Genomic DNA, 25,718 nt, shown 5'->3' with positions numbered 1-25,718 from the left:
TTGGGACGACTCATTTGGCTGCCTAAGAGGCTGCTTGGTCTGCCCCCCTAGCCAACTTTGATTTCTCAAGAAGCCTAAACCACTTCATCCAAGGCACCGTAGGGGACCTCAGATGTCTTCTGAACAGGGTATTCCCCGCATCTTCAGTGTTGGCCGTCTTGTCTTGGGGTTTTTTCCTAATGCCCTCTTCTTCTCTTCTAGACGGGCTGTCTAGAAGAGGAAGGTATCTTATTCAAGGCAGCCTGCAAGGAGCCAGCCATTACAGGGTGGTCCTTGGCCTCATGCAATGAGGCGGTCAGAGGGTCATTGTTATTGATTATAGCGACTATGTCCTCTATATGGCCATCTTGACCAGGACCAGGTGTTTGACCATCTTTAGCCATTTCAGATATGTATCCCCTCAGACGGCACCAAATGTTTTGGGTGTTTTTTTTGGAATCCCCCGGGATGCAGGTCTTGAATATAGCCTAATGGTCTTGGACACCTGCAAAACAACGAATATTCCGTTAGACGAAATATTCGCCTCCGATGATCAAGTTAGTGATCGGGAAACGAATGAATTTAGAGAGATGAAGTAGAGAGAAGTTAGAGCAAATTGCTTATGCAATATTTGAGATGTCTCAATCTACCCCTCCCAGTATTTATAGGGGTGGGATGTGTGCCATCTAGGGTTTCGTGACCTAGAACGCTGTGCTCTGATTGGTGGCGCAATTAGATAGGGACAAGTATCCTATGGGGGCGCCGTTATGGCGCCTTTCTCGAGATTTTGGCCTCCTTATGTAAGGAGGCCTTCTCTCATTCAGGTGTTCTTCTTGTTTGCCACGTGTCATCTTCCTATTGGTACACGTGTCACCCTTTTATTATGCCACGTGTCACTATGGGATTGGACCACGTGCTGGGGTATTTTTTACCCTAAATACAATGCATATAATACATCCCCTGATTTTAACGTAGCCCACGAAGACGACGCATCCAAATCTTGTGGACGAAACTGCTCAAAATTCTTCGAAGGTAGGGAATTTGTAAACAATTCTGCAAGATTATCACATGATTGGATTTGTTGGACATTTATCTTCCCTTCCTTTCTGTAGGCTTCGCACCAAGTGCGTCTACGTTTAGCATGTGTTAATATGATTGGCAATCATAGGAAGTTGGATTTGACATATAACGATAGGGATAAAAAAAGTAGGGAGCCGCCAACAAGTTTTTAAGGAACTTGTAAACCGTTCATGGATCATTAAAGGCAACCACGAAAAGGGACAAATTGAAAGGCAACAACGATTTGGTCCATGAAGGTTACACCCCTATCATAATCCATGAAATTACTAACTCCATAATGGTCTTGTACCATAACTGGATATTCGGAAATGATGGTACGGATTGAGTCATAAACGCAATGCCGCCCGTATTGGCCTCTACTCGATTGTTATTTGAGACATGTATTAGTTGCAACACAAAATACATGAAAGGAATGATGTCCTTCCAACAAGTGTATTAATTCGATAGAGGGTTCAGAATTCAGTGAGGTCAAGTGATCAGAATGCCTAGGTGGAGGCAACTTTCGATCAGTAATATTAAGGTGTAATTAATATTACAGCTTAATCCTGACTGAACCCTTCGGGTCACACCCAATCGAGTAACCGATCTGAGACGACGAATTAATCCGAAGGATTAAATGAGTCGTTAGAGTATTACAAACAAAGACGTCGGATATCGAGCTTAGAGCGTCGAGACCGAGCGTCGCAAGTCGAGTTGAATTTAAAATTCGACGAGACGAGAAATCAAGCAAGTGAGAAGTTCGAGCTAAGTCATAGCCTCGCATTTGCCTAACAATGCAAGTGCTAGGCTAGCTTAAGATGCCATGCGCATCACTAGGCATACCGCAGGCATGCTAGCAAGGCTGGTGCACTAGGCTGCAAGCATACTAGCAGTTAGCGCATGCTAGCGTGCTAGTGTGCTAGGCCATGCACCCTGCCGCATCATCGCTAGCTCAAGCACAGCAGTACTGCGCTATGCGTGCTGTGCTATGGCGATGTGTGCTAGCATAGCAGCCTCACGCATCGCAACCTCTCGCACACAGCCACGCATCGCAGCATTGCCTAGCATCGCAGCATTGCCTAGCATCGCATCGTGTTATGTGTTGTGGCTGTGCATGCTTGTGTGCTAGGCATCGCAGCATGCTATGTGCTGAGGCTAAGCATGCTTGTGTGCTAGAAAGCGTCTAGCATACGCTACACAGCAGCAGTAGCCCCCATTGCATGCGTGGCTTGCTGGCTGCGTGCATACTTATGAGGGCTAGCTAGCCAGCCCAGCCAAGGTGCCAAGCGCCAGTAAGGCAGCCTTGGCAGCCAAGGCAGGCAGGCTGCCAGCTATGCGTGGGCTGTTCTTGAGTTTTGGTGGGGATCGATGCTTGGTGGCCTTGCTTGGGGAGTAAGGGGATTTTTGGTCCCCCCTAGTGGTCCTCACCTACCTTTGTTTACCCTTTGGCACATGTAGCTTGTTCATTGAATTGCATTTTATTTTGTTTTTGATTAAAATAAAATAGTGGAAAATGCAAATATCCCCCATTGATGGAAGAATGGAGATCAAGTCTCCATTCCCTATAAATACCCAAGTTTTGGGTTTTGGGAAGAACTCTTAAGTTGAACTCAATAAGACATTTCCCCACAGGTGAGAAAACCTTTAAGTTCGTAATACTCTAGACTTTTCTTTGTCTAGCCCCGACTAACCTTCGGGGCAGAGGCCGTTCAGGTTGGGTCTCGAGGGTGGACTCCTTTGGAGGCTCTCGCGCTTGCGGAGCTAAGGCTTTGAAGTCCGAGCTCTATAGGAGCGAAGCACGCGTCGAGGGTAAGAATGTCTTTTCTCTTTCTCTCTTATGTTGTTAATTATGGGATTAAATATTTTGTTGCTTTAATTAGTGACAGGTCTTCGGCGGGTTTCTCTTCCATGTAGCGTTGGACGCTACGAAACCCAACAACGGTATCGGAGCCGCGCTCATTTTAATTATTGTAACTAATAATTAATTGAGGTGATTTAAAATGGATTTAAATTCTTGTTTTGCTTTCTAATTAGATTAGAAGCTCGTTTTAATTAGTTTTAATTTCGTATTTTACAAATTTTTGCAAGCGAACCCAGATTTTGACTCAAAAATAGTGATTTTTAGGTGGAATCGATGTTCTAAAGCGTTTTTAACTCTCTTTGAGAATTGTCCAGAAGCCAAAATCCACCCAAAAACATGTTTTTCGAGGGGTTTTTCGTTTTGACGAAATTTTTTAAATCTTTAAACCTTTATTAATTATGGCATGTTAAAGGTAGATTAAATGTATGGTTGCATCACTAATCTACTGCCATTATAAACCTTATTAAGCATGTTTATGAAATCATAATTGGTGCTTAATTTGGTGAGTTCATTTTTCACATAAACTTGAAATTTTCACATATTCGCAAATAAATTGTTTCAAGTGTGAATGTTTATGGTGAATTTGTAATTTTGAAGTCCCTAATATTTTAAAGATCCAATCCTTAATTGTTTATTCGGTTGGAACTTTGATTGCTAAATTCCATGTTGAACTAATTTTTGGATTTAATCATTTTTGAGTTGATTAAAGTCCTAAAAGTTCAAAACTTGTTGAAATTTAATTAATCTTCATATCAGAAGATGTAATTTTTTAATTATACACAAGTTATTGTTGTAAATTTTTCATTGGATGAAAGGGTTTATTTTTCCAACCCCTTTAATTTTCAAATCTCATTATTAATTAACATTTGGTTAAATTAGTTATGAGTATAGCCCTTCAATTTTGTAGCATCAAGATAGACCTAAATTGATTTAAAAGAATGGTTCTTGAATAATTTAGGCTTGTGCACTATTAAAATTGAATTTAATTAAGTTGGACTTGTTTCATTTTCATTTTCCTCTAAATTGGTTCTAAAATAAATTTAGAATTAACTTTTAACACACATAAATCGTAAATTAAAATCCCGAGGCAAGTGCACACAAATCGGGGTAAAATCGCCTAAACCACGCCCTTAGGCTAGCCGGACTGCTCAAGCAGCCCACATGTGGCTGCCAAGGTGCGTGGTGGGCAGCCTTGCCTCGTAGATGCGCTAGTGTGTGTGAAAATGTGTGGTGCATGGTGCTACGATGTATATGCAAGGCTGCGCAGATGCGTGTGTTGTGTGAACGTGCCCGCATGCTGCTGGGCAGCAAGGCAGCGAGCCCTAGGAAGTCCAACACACGCTGCCAGCACCAGCATGCACGCAAGCATGCGAAGCTTGCTGCGATGCATGTGGTGCCAGCAAGCATGGCGCGCTCTACTAGGGAGGCAGGTCAGCAAGCTCAACCACAGCACCTAGGGGCTGCTAGGCAGCCATGGTGCGCAGCCCATCACCCTAGGCAAGCAGCCACGACCTTAGTGCCTAGCAAGCCTATCCCCGTGGCTTTGATGCTAGGCACTTGGGGTATGTTATGGGCTATTGTTTTGCGTAATTGGGGACATTTTAAAGTTTGGTTGATAAAAATTAAGAATCCGAATTTTCTCTCTCTAAAAACTTATACAAGCATCAATGGAGGCTATTCTCTCTCTAGAAATGTTCTAAGCATATTACCCTAAATGGAATAGCTGCCTTCATTCCCTTTTTGAATTAGCTTTTAAGTAGGGAAATAAAAACAGGCTGGGATGATAGCGTGCGCGCCCGCTACAGCTCTTTGTGCGCCCGCGCAGGATGATGTGCGCGCCCTCTACTAAGGGATGCGCGCCCGCGAACTTCCTTGTGTGCGCCCTCTACTAACATCTGCGCGCCCACGAAGTATACTGCGCGCCCTCTACTGAGCGCGCTTGGCATCTATAGAAAGTTGCCTTGTATCTTCAAGAGTTCAAGCTAATCTGCGCGCCCTCTCCAGGAATCATCGCGCCCGCGCATGATGAGTAGCGCGCCCTCTCTAGGGCACGAGGCATCTACGAGGTTTACATCCTGATTTGGCCTTTAATGCGCGGCCTCTCCCTTGGGTTGCTCGCCCCGCAGAGTGGGAGAGAGGGCTCTCCTGGGCGCGCAGCCTGATTAAAGCTCCTCACTTGATTTGCTATTGAAACCAGGCCTCGAAACTATCCCGAACTTTCTTCTACTTCACGTATCGATTGGTTTACCTGCAAAACACAGGAAAACACCGAAAAACAGCACAAAAAGGTAAAGTAGAGGGGAAGTACGAGGGAAATTACATTGTTGTGCAATATATGGAGAAGCGCGGCAAAGTAGGGCTAAACAAGAGATAAATGGAGGGAAATGGTAGGAAAAAGGATCCCGAATAGTGGCATAAATGCAACTTATCAAAGAGGATTCCATTACTTCATCCTCTCACAAGAATTTGAATGAATGTGGCTACATTCATCAAATGGGAACAATCTGGACCTTGAGTAGCTCAAATGTTCAGTGAAGTGTGGAATCGACTTGGTAAGATATCAAAATTTCTAGATTAGATCGAGCGATGTTTGCTTGAGCAAAGTGTGATCATATCAAACTTATGAAATTGAAGTTTCATAATGAGCTCCACAAAGAACATAGTGTGTCTTGACGGAGACCTCGATGCCATTTGGAAATGACTTGAATGATGATGGATCACATCCCTTCCTATAAAGTTCTTAAAGATTTGCACAAATGACTAGTGTTACACTAAGCAAAAGTGTCGAAGCTAAGAAAGGACACCATATTTAGTTATGGAAATAAATAGTTTCTACCGCCTTTTCAAGTATATGTCTAGGGCTCTTAGCTTAGTGGGAGTTTATTGGCTCAGTGGGAGTTCTTTGGCTCAGTGGGAGCTAAGTGGATCAATAAGGGCTAAGGTAGCTCGAGAAGGAGCTAACTGTTTGTTTCACAACAAACTTTTACCCAAAGACAACATACACGTCTCTTTGTAAGTATTCAAGTGAGACTACGGGCATTACCTCCACAACCTAATTGAGAACATAGTATTTGTTGCTCTAAGTGGTGTCTTTTTGGAAAGTAACACATTTCCAAAATGACAAGTGGGAGGAAAGTGAACTCGATGACCACTGAGATTAGCAATAAACTAGAATTGAGAATCTCTGAAGAATTTAGAAGGGCTTCATGAGAATGATTGATAAAGAATACTCAAAGGACTTTACAAGTGCCTTAAATGAGAATTCAATACTCATAAAACTTTAGAAGTGGTGGAGTAAGATTAATATAATCAAAGGGCTTTAAAAGCACCTTGAAACTCTGTGTTTGATGCAATTACCTCGTATAGGTATATAATTCACCAAAGGCTTGGATTGGATCCTATAAACCTAAAACAAGCATACTATTTACCATTGGATGGTGAATGAATAGTGTCTTGTAAATTAGCTACGACAAATCCAAATTCCGAATAATGGTTAGAGGCCATAAAATCAAAACAGAGTCCATGTTTGTAAATCATGTTTGGAACTTGATTCATTTGCATGAAGGGTGAAAGACCCATCGATCGAAAATAAGTTTTCAAGGAGAAAACTGACAAATGTGAAATGCATAAATCATACTGATGAGTGACATTTATGTCACTCTTAGGGGTAGTATTTAGGTCTTTTTCCTCTTATTTTTCTTAGGTTTTTCCACCTCATTTATCCTCTTATGGCTTCTTTATGTGTTGGTGAAAAGTAATGCTTATTTGCGCTTATTTTGATAATCTTTATGCATTATTTTATCATCCCCATGCTCTCGTGAACTTTGGTATCTTTTGCAGGTTCCATGACGGTCCTATGCACGGTGGGAGGCCCCTTGGCCAAGTATGGAAGCCATGGACAAAGGCAAGAGGAGCAAAAGGGAAGGAGAGGAAGCAAGAAAAGGAAGTGCAAGAGGAGGTGTGGCCGAACCTCTGAAAGGTCCGGTCGAACCTAGGTGTGGTCAAACTTTTGAAAAGTTTGACCGAACCTCTAGGGTGCAGTGAAGGCAGTGTCAAACCAGTTTTTAGCAATTTTGTAGGAGAGGTCGAACCTCAAAAGTTCGACCAAACAAGGATCAAGGAGGTTCGACCGAACCTACCGACCGAACCTACCCTGAGTCCGACCGAACCTACCCAGAGTTAAGTCGGACCTTTTTTCGATCTCAGCCAATTTTGTACGGACTATTTAAGGTCCTTTTGAGGTCGTTTTTCGGGGGGGTGAGAAGAAAAACAGTAGAATAGTTTTCAGCAAAAAAAGATACTCTCTCTTAGTTAGCAACTTCATTAAATTTGTTGATTTAGTTTTAGAAACTCTCAAATCTAATCATTGTAGAAGCAAATTTCAAGATTTATCTTAAGAATTTCAGCAATTATCCAACATTTTTGAAGCTTCAATAGTAACTTCTTTCATTTGTCCTTCATTATTTTCTGATTTTATTTTTTTTTGTTTTGTAAGCCACTTGATTTTCTCTCAATCTTGATATATTGTTGTTGCATGTTAGCTTTGTCCATAGATAATAATTTTTTTCCCAAATTTTTGAATCGCTTATAATCCAAACTTGGAATTTGCATGTACTCACAATGAATTGTGAGTAGTCCTCTTGGCTAGGGGTTGGGTGAAACTCAACCTATTGGTGATTATGTGAGTTTGGGAGTGATTTTGATGATGGATTGCGATTAAACTTGATTATATGGGATTGCTTGTTAGTTCTTCATGATAGGAGTAATTAACCTAGATTATTGAACTTGATGGCATGAAATGTTTGGTTCGACATGGAAATGTGAGTTGAATGTTTCATTACCTATTCAATATGATTATGTATCTTTTGTTGCTAAGTTAATGAGGGATCTAAGCTTAGTAATTTGAGTTGTTTTCATATCGTTTGATCTTGGTCTTGCATGTGGTCTTTGCTATTCCATTACCCTTTATTCCTCCCTATTTGCCTAATTGCTATTGGTTGAGTGAATCCCATTCCCCTAGTGTTTTAATCCCTTGAATTCAACCTTTAGTTGTAGTTTGTTAGTTAATCACCACTTATACCTTGATTTTGATTTAGCTTGAGCATTAAGATTATTTAGCATTTGATTCCCGTTCTCCGTGGACCGAACCCTTGCTTGCCATTGTACTTGTTTGAGTGAGGTGTTTGTTATAAATGTGTTTGAATGAGCCTAAATTGTGCGACTGATTTAGTGCTCGTCACATATATAGCTAGATTGGTTGAAAAGGATACAATTAATTCACGACGTTGATTTTAATAAAAACCTATTCACCAATCGGAACGCTTAAGTCTTTTCGTGATTGTTTTCTAGCAAAATTGTGCATATGAAATATGGCAAAATAGATAACGAAACCGCCTTCCTAAAATGGGAATATAGGAAGAGACTATGGAAATAGTCTAAGGGTTTTGAGAATCTATATAATGCTAGATTTGAAAGCAAGCTCAAGAAATCCCATTAAGTGAAGCATTGCATGTAGGAATTGGAATATGTATTCTCATAAAGTTAATAAAAGGGTTGACTTATGGAGAATCATAGAAATTCTTATGAACAAGAAGTTTAGTGAGAGCAAGAGTCAATATTCTATGGTCCAACAAGAAGTTTACAAGCTCTATTGTGAAATGACTGTCAAATACTAAATGCTTAGATTTGAAAGGATTTTCGACAATGGACCAAGCAAAAGGCAATACATAGTACATAGTGGGAATTAAGATCTTTTGGATAGACTTAATGAAATTTTTAAACGAGTAGAGGAATTTACCGTGTTAAACATGAAGGACTTGGAAAGGCTTTCGACCCATACGTATAAAACTAAGTAAATGTTTGAACTAAGTATAAGCTAGGCAAATACTAAGTTAAACAAGAGAGACTCTAGTATAGACTTTTAGCCGTATCACATAGCAAACAGTTTAACAAGACTCAATGAAACTGGATGAGCTAAAAGGTCACATGAATGGAACATATTGGGCATAATTCTGCAATTAAAACCATCATATATGCTATGATATGGAGTCGTCACTCAACTTACATGCTTAGAGCATGAGAAGTATAAAATACCAATCAATTTAAATCTAAGTGATGAATCGTGAGATTATGATCAAGAAAAATCCAAAGTACTTAGATAAGTAAAAGGGGATAATTTCTTGATCCATGGAAACAAATGTAATTTGAGAATTGATGTTGCAAGAACATCCTTAGCAAGGATTATATCCTTAATAAGGAAGTCGTTTATAAGCACGAGCTAGAATGCGTCGTGGCTTGAGAATGGTAACATGGACGCGCATCCATGTATAATGTGCGGAAATTTAAGGTAAATTTCCATAATCATAAGTTATTAGGGTCTCCCAAATCATTGTGCGCCGTTTGGAATGAAATCCGAGTAAAGCACCATCAGAATGTCTACTGAAATATATGTTTCCAGGAAGGCAATAATAAGAAAGTGTTCAATGGAAAGTTCGTTGTCGAACGTTGATTGTAGGTTGTCAAGTTGAAAGATCTCAAGTCTTGAAAATGAGTGGGAGCCATCACTTGGACAATAAATCCTAAATTACATATGATCCATAACACCCTCAAAATTTTATCATCTTATTCTGAAATTGTTCAATAATGAAGATGCTAATATTTGCAAAGTGATAGTAGCTAAACTTATGCAATAAATGAACGACAACATTCACCAGAATTGCATGAAAGAAATTAAGCATATTAAATATGGGTGTGATTTCTAACACTAGTAGAAAAATTGAAAAAGGCACCCCCCTTTTGCCACCGGTTCTTGAAAACCGGTGGGAAAAGTTTTGTTTTATAAAAAAAAAAAAGAGGGAAAATGGATTTGCCACTGGTTCTAACCAAACCGGTGGGAAAAGTATGTTTTTCGCACCGGTTCAAACAAAACCGGTGGGAAAAGTGTTATGAAATAAAAAAAAACCGCTTATATTCTTCTTTCTTTCTTTCTCCTTCAATTCCTCAATCTTTCCTCCTCTCTCTGCGCTACCTCTCTCTCCTCTCCTTCTCCTCCATTAAAACGAACCTCTCTGTACTCCTTCCTCTCTCTGTACTCTTTCATATCTTTCTCGCCGTACTCCTTCCTCTCTCCCTTGTCCATTTAAGCGTTTCTCGCTGTACTCTTTCCTCTCTCTCTCCTCCATTTAAGTGTACTTGAAATTCTCCATTGAAGGGGCTTCTGAGCTTTCTCTCCTCCATTGAAGCAGTCTCTAAGGTTAGATGTTTCTTTTTCTTTAATCATCTAATATTAATTTTGACAATCTAGTGTTAATCGTGTATTTAATTGTTAGTATATACTCAATTTAGGGTTATTCGAAGTTGGAAAATTGAACTATTGGTTATACAAAGTCGAAGAATTTAACGTAATTTTTGGAGTCTAGTTTGATAATTGAGTCAATTTTGGTTGCTAATTTGTGAATTTTAGTTTATTTATTTTATTTTATAGGAAAAACAAAAATTCACAAATTCTGGGGGTGGGGGAATGGTTTCAGGGGTAGAGTTTCGAGTCTACGGCGGTTTCGGGTCAGGGAAAGGGGTGGGGGTTTCTGGTGGGGAAAGGGATGGGAGTTAGGGTGGTTTCGGGTTAAGGAATTCAAGTTTTGGGCGGTTTCGTTGGTGGGGCTGGGGCGGGGGGTCTATTGCGCTTATGTGGCTCTGGAAGGAGGGTGGTTTTGGTGGTGGTGCAAGGGGAGGAGGTGGCTGTCGGGGCTGGTTTGAGGAGTGGTTGTTGGGCTGAAACGCAGTCAAGAGATAGACAAGAGAATAGGGTTTTGGGAGGGTTGAAGGTGAAGGATGTTGTTAGTGGGGAGGTTAAGGATGTGCAGGTTTCTGGGTTGTTTTTTGCTATTGGGCATGAACCTGCTACTAGGTTTTTGGGGAATGAGGTGGAGTTGGATGCGGATGGGTATGTGGTTACGACACCGGGTACGACGAAGACGAGTGTGAAGGGTGTTTTTGTAGCGGGTGATGTTCAGGATAAGAAGTATAGGCAGGCTGTTACTGCTGCTGGGACTGGTTAGTGTTTGTTTATATGGTTTTGGTTTGATTTCTGTGTTATTGCATATTTGCGTTGTTGTGTGATAGGGAGAGTGTGTAGGCTTATAGCCCATTATGTTTAGCCTTATTTATTGCCTCTGGGGGATAAAATGTGCTACTGATTATATCATTGAGAGGCTGAGTTTCAATTCACTATATTGCTATGATAACAATGGCACACTTTGAAGAATACACTTTGTATGAACTCAGAAGAAATACCAATTCACTTAAGTTTTTTGAGGATCGATTCTCGTTTATTATCCCTTATTTTAATGATTATAAGTTGATGTCCCCTCCCACTGCAATATGACAGAGAAAAGTGTAGGATCCTATATTTGAGCTCCAATATCAGTTCCCTTGGATGATAATCCTTCGCGTATGACTGAATAGACCGACAGTGTTTACTTCCGGTTGAACCCTTGTCGAGAGTACCTTTTTTTTTTAACAGTATTTTTAATGGTGTGGTTTGATTTGTTTATGTGCTATATAATATGTTAAGTGGCTTGCAATATAGCTTTAGATGTAGTATGATGCACTTTCGTGAGTGGATTTAATTGAGCTTTGGAAGGAAATATGTCATAATGTTATTGTCTTGATTTTCTGGTGTCCAAATAGAATGTTGGATTTTCTAAGACATTCTAGATGTTAGTATGATTTGAGAATACTATAGGCGTTTCCTTGTTACTTGGAGATTCTGTAGGTTTACGTGGCTGAAGGGTAGAACGCTTAGGTGTTTGAAAGTAGAGGATGGGAGGAAGCAATTGTTTCTCTACTATATTACATTCCCCTTCCCCTTTCTTTTCATGTCAATGTTTCTCTGTTGCGGGTATGCTGTTAGTGAAAGGTTACTTGCATGTTTTCATTATAGTGATGTTTAGAAATTAAATGTCTGAGATTCCCAAGTCCCCAACATTTCATGACAATTCACTTGTTGCTACTCATCGAGCTCATAAATACCAGGCTACCAACCCCACCTTAGATAGTTATAATTAGTATTAGCCTTATAGCTTATGTGTCTCACCTGCCTCTCTTCCTATTACACCTAAATCCACAACATATACAACAATTTACTCAACTCTTGCTGTTTGTGAGAGCCTAGCAGTTTTCATGCATTCAATTAACAACCTATGATTAGGTGAATATTAGAATATTACCAAAAGAGTTATCTCCAGAAATGGCAGTAATGGTTCACCAAGCTCCTCATGGATCTCTATCGACAACAGCCACTAGGCGGTTGATTAAGGGAGTAGACATATGATAAAGCTTTGGACGCTATTCAACTTGATCTTGATTTTACTAGGATAACTATCTAGCATGTGTCAACTTACACTCTAGGATTTTCCCCTTGTATACAATGTTCCATGTCTTTCATCCATTTTAATCTTCTTTCTTTCCTTTTGAATTTGAGAGATGATATACACACCATCCCCTCTCACGGAGGCAGAGGTTTTCTTTTCTTCACGTGTGGGATTTTTGTTTTTTTGGGTGTGTGTTTGGGGGGGGGGGGGAGAGATGATTTAAAAAGGCAAGTTGACAAGTTACACTTTAATTGTCAATTATTACTAATTCTGCCCAAGGGCTGTAAATGATAGATATAGCCATATAGGACTGATTCCTGTCTATTTCCGACGACATCCCATCTGTATGATATTATTCAGGATTGTTATATACTACTAGCATCAATGTATGGTATTATTCAGGATTGTTGAGTCTAGAGGCCTGTAATAGTTAACATTGAGCACTCACAAGTCACAAACCAGCCCGTATCTACAAGAGTTAGAAATGAGTTTATGATATTTACAAGATTTGGTAGCTAATGGCTCAACTTATAAAAATAGAGAATTTTTAGATTCTTTTGATTTATGCCTGATGTTTATTTGTATTGATACAGTTAGATGTGCACTAACGGAATTATCATGCTGCAGTTAACTCTAGAGTTAGCTTGAATCCTTCCCCAGTAATGGACATCAATGCTGCCATCGGCAATGAGGACACCAGCTTGGGTGGGGAAATGGCATTTGATACTACAAAGACAAACATCATTGCCACCAATGTCACTGTGCTCTGCTCTGCATCAGTTTTGCATTCTTGCCGCCCTTGAAGTCCTGAATTCTATTAGTTTTTGTATACTGTCAGACAACATATGTTAGTGTTTATATGTCAAAAAATATATATGTTAGTGTTTATATGTCCATTTTTTTTTAGTTTTGTAAAGTGTAATATTACAAGTTATTGAGGCAAATATATGTGTTTTATGTATATTATGTTTATATATAAGTATTTGGTACAATTTAAGTGAAAAAAATGCAAAAAAATGCAAAAAAAAAAATTATTTTTAATTTTTTGGGGCACTTTTGCCACCGGGTGAGTGTGAAAACCGGTGGGAAATGTTATAGTTTTGCCACCGGTTCACTTGAAAACCGGTGGGAAAAGTCCTCCAGCTATAAGATAAATCACATGTTTTTGCCACCGGTTCACTCCAAAACCGGTGGGAAAAGTGGTTTCTGCCACCGGTTTTGAACCGGTGGGAAATCTTTGGGGATTTAGCACCCCCCAAATCAAGAACGGTTCAAAACCAGTGGGGAATGTGTGGTTTGAACCGGTGGGGATTGGGGTTTTTCGCTAGTGTAAATAAATGTTTTGTTAAGAGTGTTACTCTTAAAACATTTGGGGAAAACCATTTATCATAAGATGAAACGTTTGGAAGTTTCATAGTGGAATAAAATTTTACTAATAAAATTCCACCAACTATTTAATTTTGGTTTAGAATTAAATAACGAGTCCATTCGATTTTATGAGAATATTCAAAATAGGGAATCAAGATCATGTCTTAGATAAAGAAATACCTGTTAAGTGAACATTGAATATTACAATCGAAAATTATCCCTAATCAGGGTCATTTAAATGATGGATGATTAATGACCAATTGAGATTAGTGTGTAGTATGATTTATAGCACCGTTTCTTGTGCTACGAGGATATGATTGTCATAAATCATTTGCACAGGTATTAGTTTGGAACTATACCGGAACGACCTATGAGAGTACTTTAAGAAATTTAAAATCGTCATAAGTATATTTCTTATTATAGCTATCAGAGCCTTTTTCCTCGACCATGAGTATTGTAAGTTCTCTTGTTTGATTACTAGTCCGTTTTGATGTTGTCAAACGTCTGCCGTAAATGGGAATTATAACGACAACACTCGGGCGGCTAGGTCCTCTTAGTAAGGGAAGCTAACAATGCAAGACTGGGAATGTCCCCTTACTAACAATAGGGAACATGTCTTTGTTGTTTATAAGGCCTCTCGAAGAGCGAGACTGTGAAAATGCATGACTATGCTCAGATGGATTTTGGAAATCACTTGCTTATTGACAGTCGAACTCGGAAATCGAGAAACACTTCTGGACGTGATAAGGATGACGAAGAAGCTTACCTTATAGTTCATGAAGAGACATTAAGCGACATAGGAAATGGGCTATACACTAATTGCACACTTGTCTAGAAGGACAAGTGGGAGATTGAAAGGAATGATGTCCTTCTAACAAGTGTATTATTCCAATAGAGGGTTTAGAATTATTAGAAAGCTATTACTTAAGTGAGGTCAAGGGTTCGGAATGCCTAGGTGGAGGCCGCTTCCGATCAGTAATATTAATGTGTAATTAATATTAATGCTTAATCCTGACTGAACCCTTCGGGTCACACCCAATCGAGTAACTGATCCGAGACGACGAATTAATCCGAAGGATTAAATGAGTCGTTAGAGTATTACGAACAAAGACGTCGGATATCTAGCTTAGAGAGTCGAGACCGAGCGTCGCAAGTCGAGTTGAATTTAGAATTTGATGAGACGAGAAATTAAGCAAGCGACAAGTTCGAGCTAAGCTGTAGCCTCACATTTGCCTAGCAATGCGAGTGCTAGGCTAGCTTATGATGCCATGCGCGTCAATAGGCATACCGCAAGCATGCTAGCAAGGCTGGTACACTAGACCGCAAGCATACTAGCAGCTAGTGTGCTTGGCCACGCACCAAGCCGCATCATCGCTAGCTGAAGCACAGCAGCAGCGCGCTATGCGTGTTGTGCTATGGTGATGTGTGCTAGCATAGCAGCCCTCACACATCGCAACCCCTCGCACACAGCCACGCATCGCAGCATCGCCTAGCATCGCGGCGTGCTATGTGTTGTAGCTGTGCATGCTTGCGTGCTGGGCATCGCAGCATGCTATGTGCTGAGGCTAAGCAAGCTTGTGTGCCAGGCAGCGTCTAGCATACACTACACATCAGCAGTAGTCCGCATTGCATGCGTGGCTTGCTTGCTCCGTGCATACGTATGCAGGCTAGCTAGTCGGCCCAGCGAAGGTGCTAGGCGCCTGCTAGGCAACCTTGGCAGTCAAGGCAGGCAGGCTTCCTGCTATGCGTGGGCTGCTCTTGAGTTTTGGTGGGGATCGATGTTTCGTGGCCTTGCTTGGGGAGCAAGGGGATTTTTGGTCCCCCCTAGTGGTCCTCACCTACCTCTGGTCACCCTTTTCCACTTATAACTTGTTGATTGAATTGCATTTTATTTTTTTTTGATTAAAATAAAATAGAGGAAAATGCAAATCTCTCACATTGATGGGAGAATGGAGATCAAGTCTCCATTCCCTAGAAATACCCAAGTTTTGGGTTTTGGGAAGAACACTTGAGTTGATCTTAATAAGACATCTCCCCATAGGTGAGAAAACCTTTAAGTTCGTAATACTCTAGACTTTTCTTGGTCTAACCCCGACTAACCTTCGGGGCAGAGGGCGTTCGGGTCAGGTCTCGAGGGTGGACTCCGTCGGAGGCTCTCGCGCTTGTGGAGCTAAGGCTTTGAAGTCTGAGCTCTATAGGAGCGAAGCACGAGTCGAGGGTAAGAATGTCTTTTCTCTTTCTCTCTCTTAATTTGTTAATTATGTGATTAAATATTTAGTTGCTTTAATTAGTGAGCGGGTCTTGGGCGGGTTTCTCTTTCGCGTAGCGTTGGACGCTACGAAATCCAACAAGACATACAAACAATATTCAATTCCCTCCAAACTAATTAATCTAAGTCGGTTGAATATTTAATGCACACAATCTAATTATTGTGATAATTTGAATTAAACAACAAGATTACTGGGAACCTAAACCGGTTGTCCAAATTATCTTATTAAGCGTGATTTTTAATTACATATTCCTAATTAAACATGCAATATCGGTGATCAAAACAAATAGAATAATCATATAAACATGTATAATAAACATTGGAAGCAACTCAATAATTAAAGAAACGAATTAAAACACCCTAAACATGATACAAAATAATTATTAATAAAATCCTAGGCATGACAAGATTAATATAACGCCTAACCATGATAATAATAATTTAAAATAACAACCGTAAACATGATTCTAGCAAGAGTAGAATTAATTAAACAAAAGAATAATTAAATCTACTTACTTTGATTACGAAACCTTGCAACTACATCATGAATAAACGGTTAGGTAATTCAATAAAATAACAAACCAAAAGAATCTAAATTAATTTAAAGAAAACAAATTAAATTGAGTTTAGATTTAAAACCTCAGGGTTTATGATCAACCTTTCATGTTGAGGACCGCCAATGAAGGTTCAGGTGAAGTATTGATGTCTAGAAGCATTTAAAGAGGAATTTTGAAAGTTTAGAAAGAAAAAAATTAAGAAAATAAGAGTTTGAGAGAGAAAATGGGTAGAAAACCGTGCCCGTAACCCACGAAAGGCCACCGTATTTATAGAAAAATAGACGGAAAAAAGATAAAAATTAAATCATATAAGAAAGACCATCGCGCTAGCTCAGTATCATCGCGCCACAATGCAATTTGTTGCAGCGTGATGCAACCAGGCGCGACGCGATGCAAGCGTCGCCCTACGCCAGATTACGGTTTTGAGTTTTATTAAAATTAGTCTTTTTTACGTCTCGTTTTATAATAATTCATCTATTTTAACACGATTTTGAATGTGTTTAGACCTTTAGAAGTTTATTTCAAACTTAGATTACTTTACGATTTAGATAATATTTTAGAAAAATAAGAATAAGAATAAAGATTTAAACAAATGGATTGGACATAAGATTAAAATAAATGTGGGCTAGAATAGTTAAATTAAATGTATTTCTAATTAAAATTAAGTACACCTCTTCAATACTAAAGTCGAACCAAATGGCAATGAAAGGCTTTCCTTATTATCGGGTTTTGGTTGGGGAGACATTTTTAAGTGTCTACAGAAGCCCCTACTTTAACTGAGTTTGTAGAGACGTAAGTCTCGAAAACGAAAGTCAAAGTAGTCCATAGGGACGGTGAATGATTTAAAACGTTCTTCGATTTTAATACACTCTGTATACGCTGACCAGCAGAAGAGCGTTAGTTCCATAGATAAAAAGTAAAGGGATAGAAATGCATATCTGACACCAGTGCATCGGCACCAAATACATTTGTAGCTTTATGCGCCTCGAGAAATCTACCGTGAGCTCGTACGCCTTGAGCAACATATTGAATGCGGTGAAAAATGAATGATAAAGGGTGACGATTCGCTATGCCCGTAGGACACAGTCGGATGAATGATTGACAACTCACTACGCCCGTAGGAACGTTGTTGAAAAGATGATGACAAGTCTCCGCGCCTCGAGAAACATGTTGTAGACTCCTATGCCTCGAGTAGTCTACTGGATGCGATTGGTAATCTTGTGCGCCTCGGGAAGAATACTAGATGATTATTGATAGTCTTCCACGCCTAGGAAATCTTATCGTGAACTCCTACGCCTCGAGTAGTTCACGAAGTGAAAAACGAAATTCCGCGCCTCGCGAACTACACTAAAAGGGGTGTCTGCGTTTTGGGACAATGCTGCAAACCTATGAGCCTCAAGAAGTTAGCAACAGTTGACAATTCACCAAACCACGTGAAAACTGCTTGATGATAACAAGAATCACAAGTCTCTGCGCCTCGAGAGATCTACGATATGAATGTATGAAAAGTAATCCTCCGCTCCTCGGGATGATTACAGCGGGTTAAATGGTTGATCTCCACGACTCGAGAGATTAATCAATGTTGAAAGGAAAACATAGAAGTGTCTTCAATTGTCTCTAAAGAAAATGAATGAGCGTGCGATTGTCTCTGCATAAAAGTGATAATGTTGTGAAGTGTTCGATTGTCCCCGAATAGATTCGATAAATGCTTTGTTGATGAAGGAGATGATATTGAAGATAATAAAAGCAATGATAAAGATAATGATGGTGGCACCTTCAAGTCATGTGTATTTGACTATATAGGTGTTGAAACGAAAGTGATGATGCGGAAAGTGATGATTTGAGAAAATGATAGTGAGAGTTAAGATAATGATGATAGTGATTATGAAACAATGCCTTAAAGTCAAGTTTGTTTGATTGTATAGATATTGGTTGGTGTACCTGAAACTTGGAAAAGAGAGCTCTATCAAGAGACTCAAATGGATTGGTGTTGACTTAAGACTCGACTGACTGACTTAACCAAACTTGACTTGACTTGACATGACTTAATTACGACTTACTTGTGTATGACGTACTGTGTCCAGTGTGTACTTAGACTGTGTATGACTTGAACTATGTGAAAGTGTATGTGAGTGTGTGCAAATACCATTAGTCCTTGCAACACTCCATTGCTTCGATTTACACCCAATTTGGCACCTCTATCATGATTATACGTGGAACCTAATCCGTAGCATCTTTGTGATTGATTCTTTCTCGATTTCTTGCTTGCTTGATTATTTTAGCTCACACTACTTTCATACTTTTTCTTCGAAGTAGCTTAACACGAAACTATAGTGATAGACTCCCCTATTCCTTGTGGATCTACTTGGACTTGCCCCTATACTAGTGGTAGGTTCGGTTTATTAAATTGGTTGACTTAGGTAAGCTAGTTTAACGACCCTCCCTATGTCAAATGGCGCCATTTTCGGGGAATGGTGTGGTTTGTTTGCTATAGTTTGTTAAGTCTACTTCATTCATTCTGAAAACACAAAAAGATTTTTTTCCCCTTTAGGCTACACTTGTAGCCGTGCTACTAATTGTTTCATTGAGATTATATGCATAGTGCACGTGATTGTTCTCTTGTGCCTTTTGATCTAGAGATAGAAAGGACATTATCTAGAACAAGAGTTGCTAGAAGTTCATTGAGTCCTACTCCATTGATAGAAGAGGTGCAACAAGAATTTGAACAAGCAAATATGGGTGAAAATCCAAGAGTTGCTTGGAAGGAGTTGGGTATTCCGGGTGCTTATAAGTTTAAAATTGGCATAGCTCCACCAACAACTCCCGCTAATGACTTTGAGATTTGTCCGGCCATGATCACATTGATTGAGAGAATTCAATTTAGTGGAGCTAAGCATGAATGCCCTCTAAATCACCTCAAAGAGTTTGAGAAGTATTGCAACACGATCAAGGTGAATGAAGATTCTCATGAGTTCATTAGGTTGAAGCATTTTCCCTTTTCCCTAATAGGAAGGGCTTTGAAGTGGTTAGATAAAGAGGTAAAGCCAAATTCTGTGAGAACATGGGATGAGGTTACTAAAGAGTTCTTGTCTTGATTTTATTCACAAAAGATGACGGCAGAAGCTAGAGCTCTTATTCAAAGCTTCAAGCAAAAGCTTAGTGAGACTCTCTATGAGGCTTGGGAGGGATACAAAGAGTACCAAAGGGAGTGCTCTCATAATGGAATCCCGACATATCAAATCATCCAAATATTCTATGGAGGCTTGATTCCACAAGGTAAATCGTGCTTGGATGCGAGAGCCGACGGCCCTATCATGAATTGCACAGAAGAAGAGGTGGTGAACATAATTGAGGATGTGGTTAGACGTTACATGGAATGGCAAGCAAGGGAGAAAGAGTCTCAAGGTAAAGGAAATGCGGTGTACTCCATATACCATCTTAATGCCATTAATAATTTAACCTCTCAAGTTACTAATTTGGGCAAGGAGTTGACTTCCATTAAGTCAAAGTTGGAATGTGCTGCCTCCAAAGCTCCAATTCTTCCTTCCCAAATTAAGGGGAGAGGTAGATCTTTTAACTCTATTCCCCCTTCTTCTTCTAATGATTTGTCTAATGAATGCTTGCATAATAATGTGTGTTGCTCCGATGAGCACGATTCATCTATGTGCCCTCATGCTTTTATGGATATGTGTGATGATTTTGATGGTAGTGAGAACGAGCATGTGAACTATGCGTCTAATGACAATAGACGTAGGTTTGATAGTCATCACAACCAAGGGAAAAGGAACTACAAACCCAAGGCGGTAATTTTAGTAATTATAACCAAAGTGGGTATTATAGAAACCAAGGAAATTAACGTTTCCAAGGTTACTATAACAACCAAGGTGGTTATGGTAATCAAAGTTACCACAACCAAAGTTATGGGAAACAAAACCAAGGTTATGGGAATCAAAACCAAGGTTTTGGAAACCACAATCATGGTAGGGGTAATGGAACAATCAAGGATGATGCAATTATCAAAATAATTTTCAAAGAGGTCCTCTGACAAGCGCACTTTAGGGCGCGCTTTAGGGCATATAATTGGAGGATTTTAGTCGTATTTAGGACCGTTTTGGTTGTTTATTGCCTTGTTATGCTTATATCCCTTATATTATGTGCTTCACAGGTTTCGGATTGTTTTTGATGTGTTTTCAAGTATAATTGACCGAGTTTAGTCGGGTCTCGAGTCGTTGGTGCGTGATCGAGCCAACTTTGGTCATAGTTCAGCAAACTAAGGATGTTGCAAGAATCTGCATAAGTTGCACAAGCAGCACGACCTTGCCACATCTGGCATGCCCGTGCCAGATTGCCCTCAACTTCACTGCCTATGCTACACGCCCGTGCAGAGTGTAGCACGTCCGTGCCACTTTTGGCACGCCCGTTCCAATCAGTCCAGCACGTCCGTGTCATTCGTCCTGCATGCCCGTGCCAATTCAGCCTGTAGCACGCCCGTGCCAGATTCAGCACGGCCGTGCCAAACCATCAGCACGGTTTAGCCAATATCAGCACGCCCGTGTTGAAGTTTAAGAAAATAGCGACGAAGCTACTGCCACGCTTGCACGGCCGTGCCGCTTCTAGCACGGCCGTGCCGATTCAAGAAGATTTCTGCGCATTTATTTTCCGAATTACAACACATACATATAGCCCGATTGTAAGGGTTAAGTGAGACAAATTTTTAGAGAGATATTGAGAGTACTTCTGTAGTTAAGGTTCCATAGTTTTCTTAGATTTTATTCTAGAAAATTCATAGTTCATCAGATTCGAGATACTCTAGTTTTTCGGATTTTATTCAAGGCAAGATTAATTAGGATTCTTTGTATTATTCATTGACATCGGATATCAAAGTTCCAATCTTTTGCATTGATTCGCATCGATTTATTGGTATTATTCGCTCCTATTTATTATTCAAAGCTTTATTATCCTTGATTAGAATTCATGTTTAGATTTATTATGCCTTTAGAATTTATTGTTGCTTTGATCATGAATATGTGTGTGTAGTTCCCTAACTAGTGTTTCGGGATGAAACCCGGCCTAGGTAATCTATGTAATTGAGGAATGGTTTTGATAAACAGATTGTGATTAAACTGATTATATGCGATTGCATGTTAATTCATTATAATAGGAGTAGCTAACCTAGAGTCTTGAATTTGATTGCATGTTATTCTTGGTTTGAACAAGAGATTGTGAATTGAGTATTTCATTATTGAATGTGGTTTGATTATGTATCGAGTAATGTTAAGTGCATGAGAAATCCAAGCTTAGTATTGCCCGTTGTCTTCCTATCACATGATATTGATCGGTCATACAGTCTTTGCATATCCAGTTTGTCTCTATGATTCCTTATTGCTTAGTTACCAATGGTTAGGTGGATTCCCGTTCTCCCTAGTGTTTTAGTTTATTGATTTATTCATCTCATTAGTAGTTATTTAGAATACCATCTTTCATTCGACTTTGAACTAGCTTAGGTTTTAAGATTGATTTGCAATTACTCCCGTTCTTCGTGGACCGAACCTTTATTTGCCATTGTACTGGTTATAGGGTGTTCGTATAAATATTGTTTGATTAAGAGTTATATTGTGTGACCAATTTAACGCTTGTCAAGTGGTCCTCCTCTTGGATTTGTTCCGAAGACTCATGCTCAAAATGATAATTCCTATGCTCCTATTTCTACTTCTAGGTCTAATTTGGAAGACATCATTTAAAACCAAACTAAGTTGTTTAATAGTTACATGGCGGTTAGCGATAAGAAGTTAAATGAAGTGATGACCCACAACAAATGCTTGAGAGGCAAATCTCTCAATTAGCCAATGCTTTGAAAGACCATGCAATCCCTTCTTCCTTACCTTCTCAAGGCTTAGATCCAAAGAGACCCATGAATGCTATTGTAACAAGAAAAGGAAGAGTTCTTGAGGAATGTTCGCCTAAGAAGAGTGTAGCTAAGGAGATCTCACATGATATTTTGGTTGATGATGAGGAAAATGACTAGCCTAAGGGTGAGAAAGTTGTTGAGACACCTTGTGAGAAGAAGGTGGAAAACGAATGTTTGAAACCTGTGCTTCCCTACCCCCAAAAGTTTAAGATGCATAAAATGGATGAACAATTTGGGAAGTTCATTGAGATGCTTAGAGAAATTCACCTTTCACTGACTTTCACCGAGGTTATCCAACAAATGCCTAACTACGCCAAGTTTCTAAAGGAAGTTTGTAGTACAAAGAGGAGTCTAGATGTCATTGAGACAGTGAACCTTGCCGAGAATTGTAGTGCTATAATTAAAACGACTAAGCATGCAATCACTAATTAAACAACAATTAAGAGAGAGAAAGAAAAGACATTCTTACCCTTGTCGCGTGCTTCGCTCGAATTCCGAGCTCTTACTTGAACCCCGCAAATGCAAGGTCTCCGACGGCTCATACCCACGAACACGACTCGAACGATCCAAGACCCGAAGGTTAGTCGGGACCCGACCAATAAAAACTAGAGTTTTACGAACTTAAGGTTTTCCCACTTTTTTAAGGAGATGCCTATTTAGTTCCATTCAAGTGTTCTTCCAAAATCCCAAAACCTTGGTATTTATAAGGAAATGAACCTTGAATTCCCACTCTTGATCAATGTGGGAGATTTGCAATTTTTCCCATTTTATTTTAATCAAAACAAAATTAAAATTGCAAAGCAATCAATAAGTTACAAGTGGCATAAGGAGGAAGAGAGATTAGGTGAGGACCATTTCCAAGGGGGAGGACTATGGCCATTGTGCCCAAGGCAATGCCTACAACCCTTTGGTCCCCACTTAGTCAAAACCGGCATCCTCCATGTGGCTGGCTGGCAGCCTGCCTTGGCTGCGAAGGCTGCCAGTTGGCGCCTAGCACCAAGGCTAGGCAGCCAGCCAGCACAGCTAGCACCCCACACGCACAAAGCGCAGCCAGCTAGCAAGCACCCCACGCACAGCCAGCATGCGTGCAACTAGCGAGCCACGCATGTTGGGCGCTGCAATACTAGGTATACGCACACGCACACTGCTTCTTGGTGTTGTGCTAGCAATGCACACGCACACTGCTGCTTGGTGCTGTGCTAGGGGGATGCACACGCACACACACGCTGTTGCTTGGTGCTGTGCTAGCGATGCACACGTACGCTGCTGCTTGGTGCTGTGCTAGCAATGTAGTGCTAGCAAGGGTGCCAACGCCTAGCACCACGCATAGCATAGCACACCTAGCATGCTGCTATACGATGGTGCCTGGCTGCGATGGTGCGACGAGTAGTGCTAGGCCTTCCCTAGCGCCAGCGCCTAGCATGCTAGCAAGGCCTAGCCTTGCGATGCTTGGGCGCATGGCCTGCTAGCACACACGCAAGGGCCTAGCACGCCTAGCATGCTAGGCTTGCGATGGGTCTTGCCTAGCCTAGCAGTCACATGACTAGGCCAATGCGAGGCTACGGCTAGGCTCGTACTTGTAACTTGATTAATTTCGCGTCTCATCGAATTCTAAACTCGACTCGACTTGCGACGCTCGATCTCGACGCTCTAAGCTCGATATCTGACGTCTTTGTTCGTAAAACTCCGACGACTCAAAAATCCTTCGGATTGATTTGTCGTCTCAGATCGGTTGTTAAATTGGGTTTGACCCAAAGGGTTCAGTCAAGATTAAGAAGTAATAATAATTATACATTAACATTACTGATTGGAAGCGGCCTCCACCTAGGTATTCCGATCACTTGACCTTACTAAAGAATTAGCTATCCAATAATTTTGAACCCTCTATCGGAATTGTTATGGGGTTTTCTGATGTCCTGCGGGAGAGTTACAATTCCGAGACTGGAACCGGACGCCTGTACCTGCAAAACAACGGAGACTCCTGGTGGTGGGAGCTCCGCCTCAAACGGTCAAGTTAGTACTTGATTAAGGAGTAATTAATGTGGAAATTAAAGTGATTGGGTCTCTGTAGGTGAGAGTGTTTAATGTATGTAATCTGCTTTTTTAGCGTGATCAGCATGTAATCCCCCTTAACGAGGATTAAGGGAGGTATTTATAACCTCGGGAAACGTGCCAATCTAGGTTTAGGTTAACCTTGGGCTAATTGGGCTTCCCTCGGAAGTTTGGCCTAGGTGACCGGTTATCCCGGGTGTCATGGGAAGGACACGTGTCGTGTCGTAATTGGTCTAAGGTGGACAGATCATTGCTTGACACGTGGTAGGCTCCTATTGGCCCATGTGACGGACACATGGCGGAACCTGATTGGTCCACTTGTCAGATGGTGAATGGTGGGAGCAAAATCCCCTAATCATTTGCCCCTCACAGGTGGCACGTGACTGGTCACGTGTTACCTGTGACAGGTGTCGCACTGTAACAGGCGACGGCCTGCTACACGTGTCACTCGGCGAAAGTCCGAGAGATTCTCCCGCCCAAATTATGAATTCTGGAAGTGACCCTTCGCCTTCTCACTTTGCCTATATAAAGGAGTGTTGACTTCGGTCATTTTCACACTTGAGAACTTTGTGAGAGAACATTCGGACCCCTGAACTTGCTCTGACATTTTGGACCCTTTCTGCCTACCGCCTGCTCTGACAAGCCGACTGCACAGGATTTTCAGAACTCCATCAACGTCACTCGTTCAGGTAACCGTCGGTTCTCTTACTCTTAATTTTCTCTTTACTTTATTCTTTTTTGAAATGGCACCACGGAAGCACACGACACGACCTAGGTTAGTGATCAGCCGGTCACCGGGGACGGCTGAATCTAGGACTAGGAGTGCCGCCTACCCTTTTCTGGACCCATCTTTGCCCTTTATACAAAGTCCGACTGTATCTGTGTCTATGCAGAGCATGATGGCCAGGAAAAAAAAGACTGCCAGGATCTCAAACTCAGATGGCTCCTCCCACAGAGTGCCGATTAGTGAAACATCTGACCAGGCGCCAGATGTGGAGGTGAAACAAAGCGGCTTGAAAGCCGGCAGTTCTGAGGGAGGAGTCAAAATGACCCCTTCCCATTTTACAGTTGACAATTCTTCATTCTCTCCTGCTCCTTTTAAAGGAGAGGAGGCGGGCCCCTCCGGGAGAAGGGAAGAGTCGTCCTCTTTGGACTCGTCAGAGGACGATTCCGAGTCTAGCTCTTCTGGCCATGCTTCTCTGGACAGAGAAGAGAAAAACAGTCGCCTGCAAGAGGCGAGGCTTTCTCACGCAGTTGAGAAGGGGGACGATTGGGCGGAGCCATCCGCCTCTCA

The 25,718-nt window shown here is 40.8% G+C and overlaps 1 protein-coding gene across 1 annotated transcript in view; it reads left to right on the top strand.

Moving 5' to 3' along the window:
• The window catches only part of LOC110688019 (DExH-box ATP-dependent RNA helicase DExH18, mitochondrial-like), a 35,419-nt gene extending 22,275 nt beyond the window's left edge, over positions 1–13,144 (top strand). Inside the window, exon 3 of the mRNA XM_021864702.1 lies at positions 12,898–13,144. The gene's annotated coding sequence lies outside the window, so the exon portion shown is untranslated. The remainder of the gene's footprint in view (positions 1–12,897) is intronic.
• The last annotated feature ends 12,574 nt before the right edge of the window (positions 13,145–25,718 follow it).

This window comes from Chenopodium quinoa, unplaced genomic scaffold, assembly GCF_001683475.1.
Source record: "Chenopodium quinoa cultivar QQ74 unplaced genomic scaffold, ASM168347v1, whole genome shotgun sequence".
NCBI lineage: Eukaryota > Viridiplantae > Streptophyta > Magnoliopsida > Caryophyllales > Amaranthaceae > Chenopodium > Chenopodium quinoa.
Note: the sequence above shows the minus strand (reverse complement) of the source record. Positions and strands in the feature narration are given on the sequence as shown.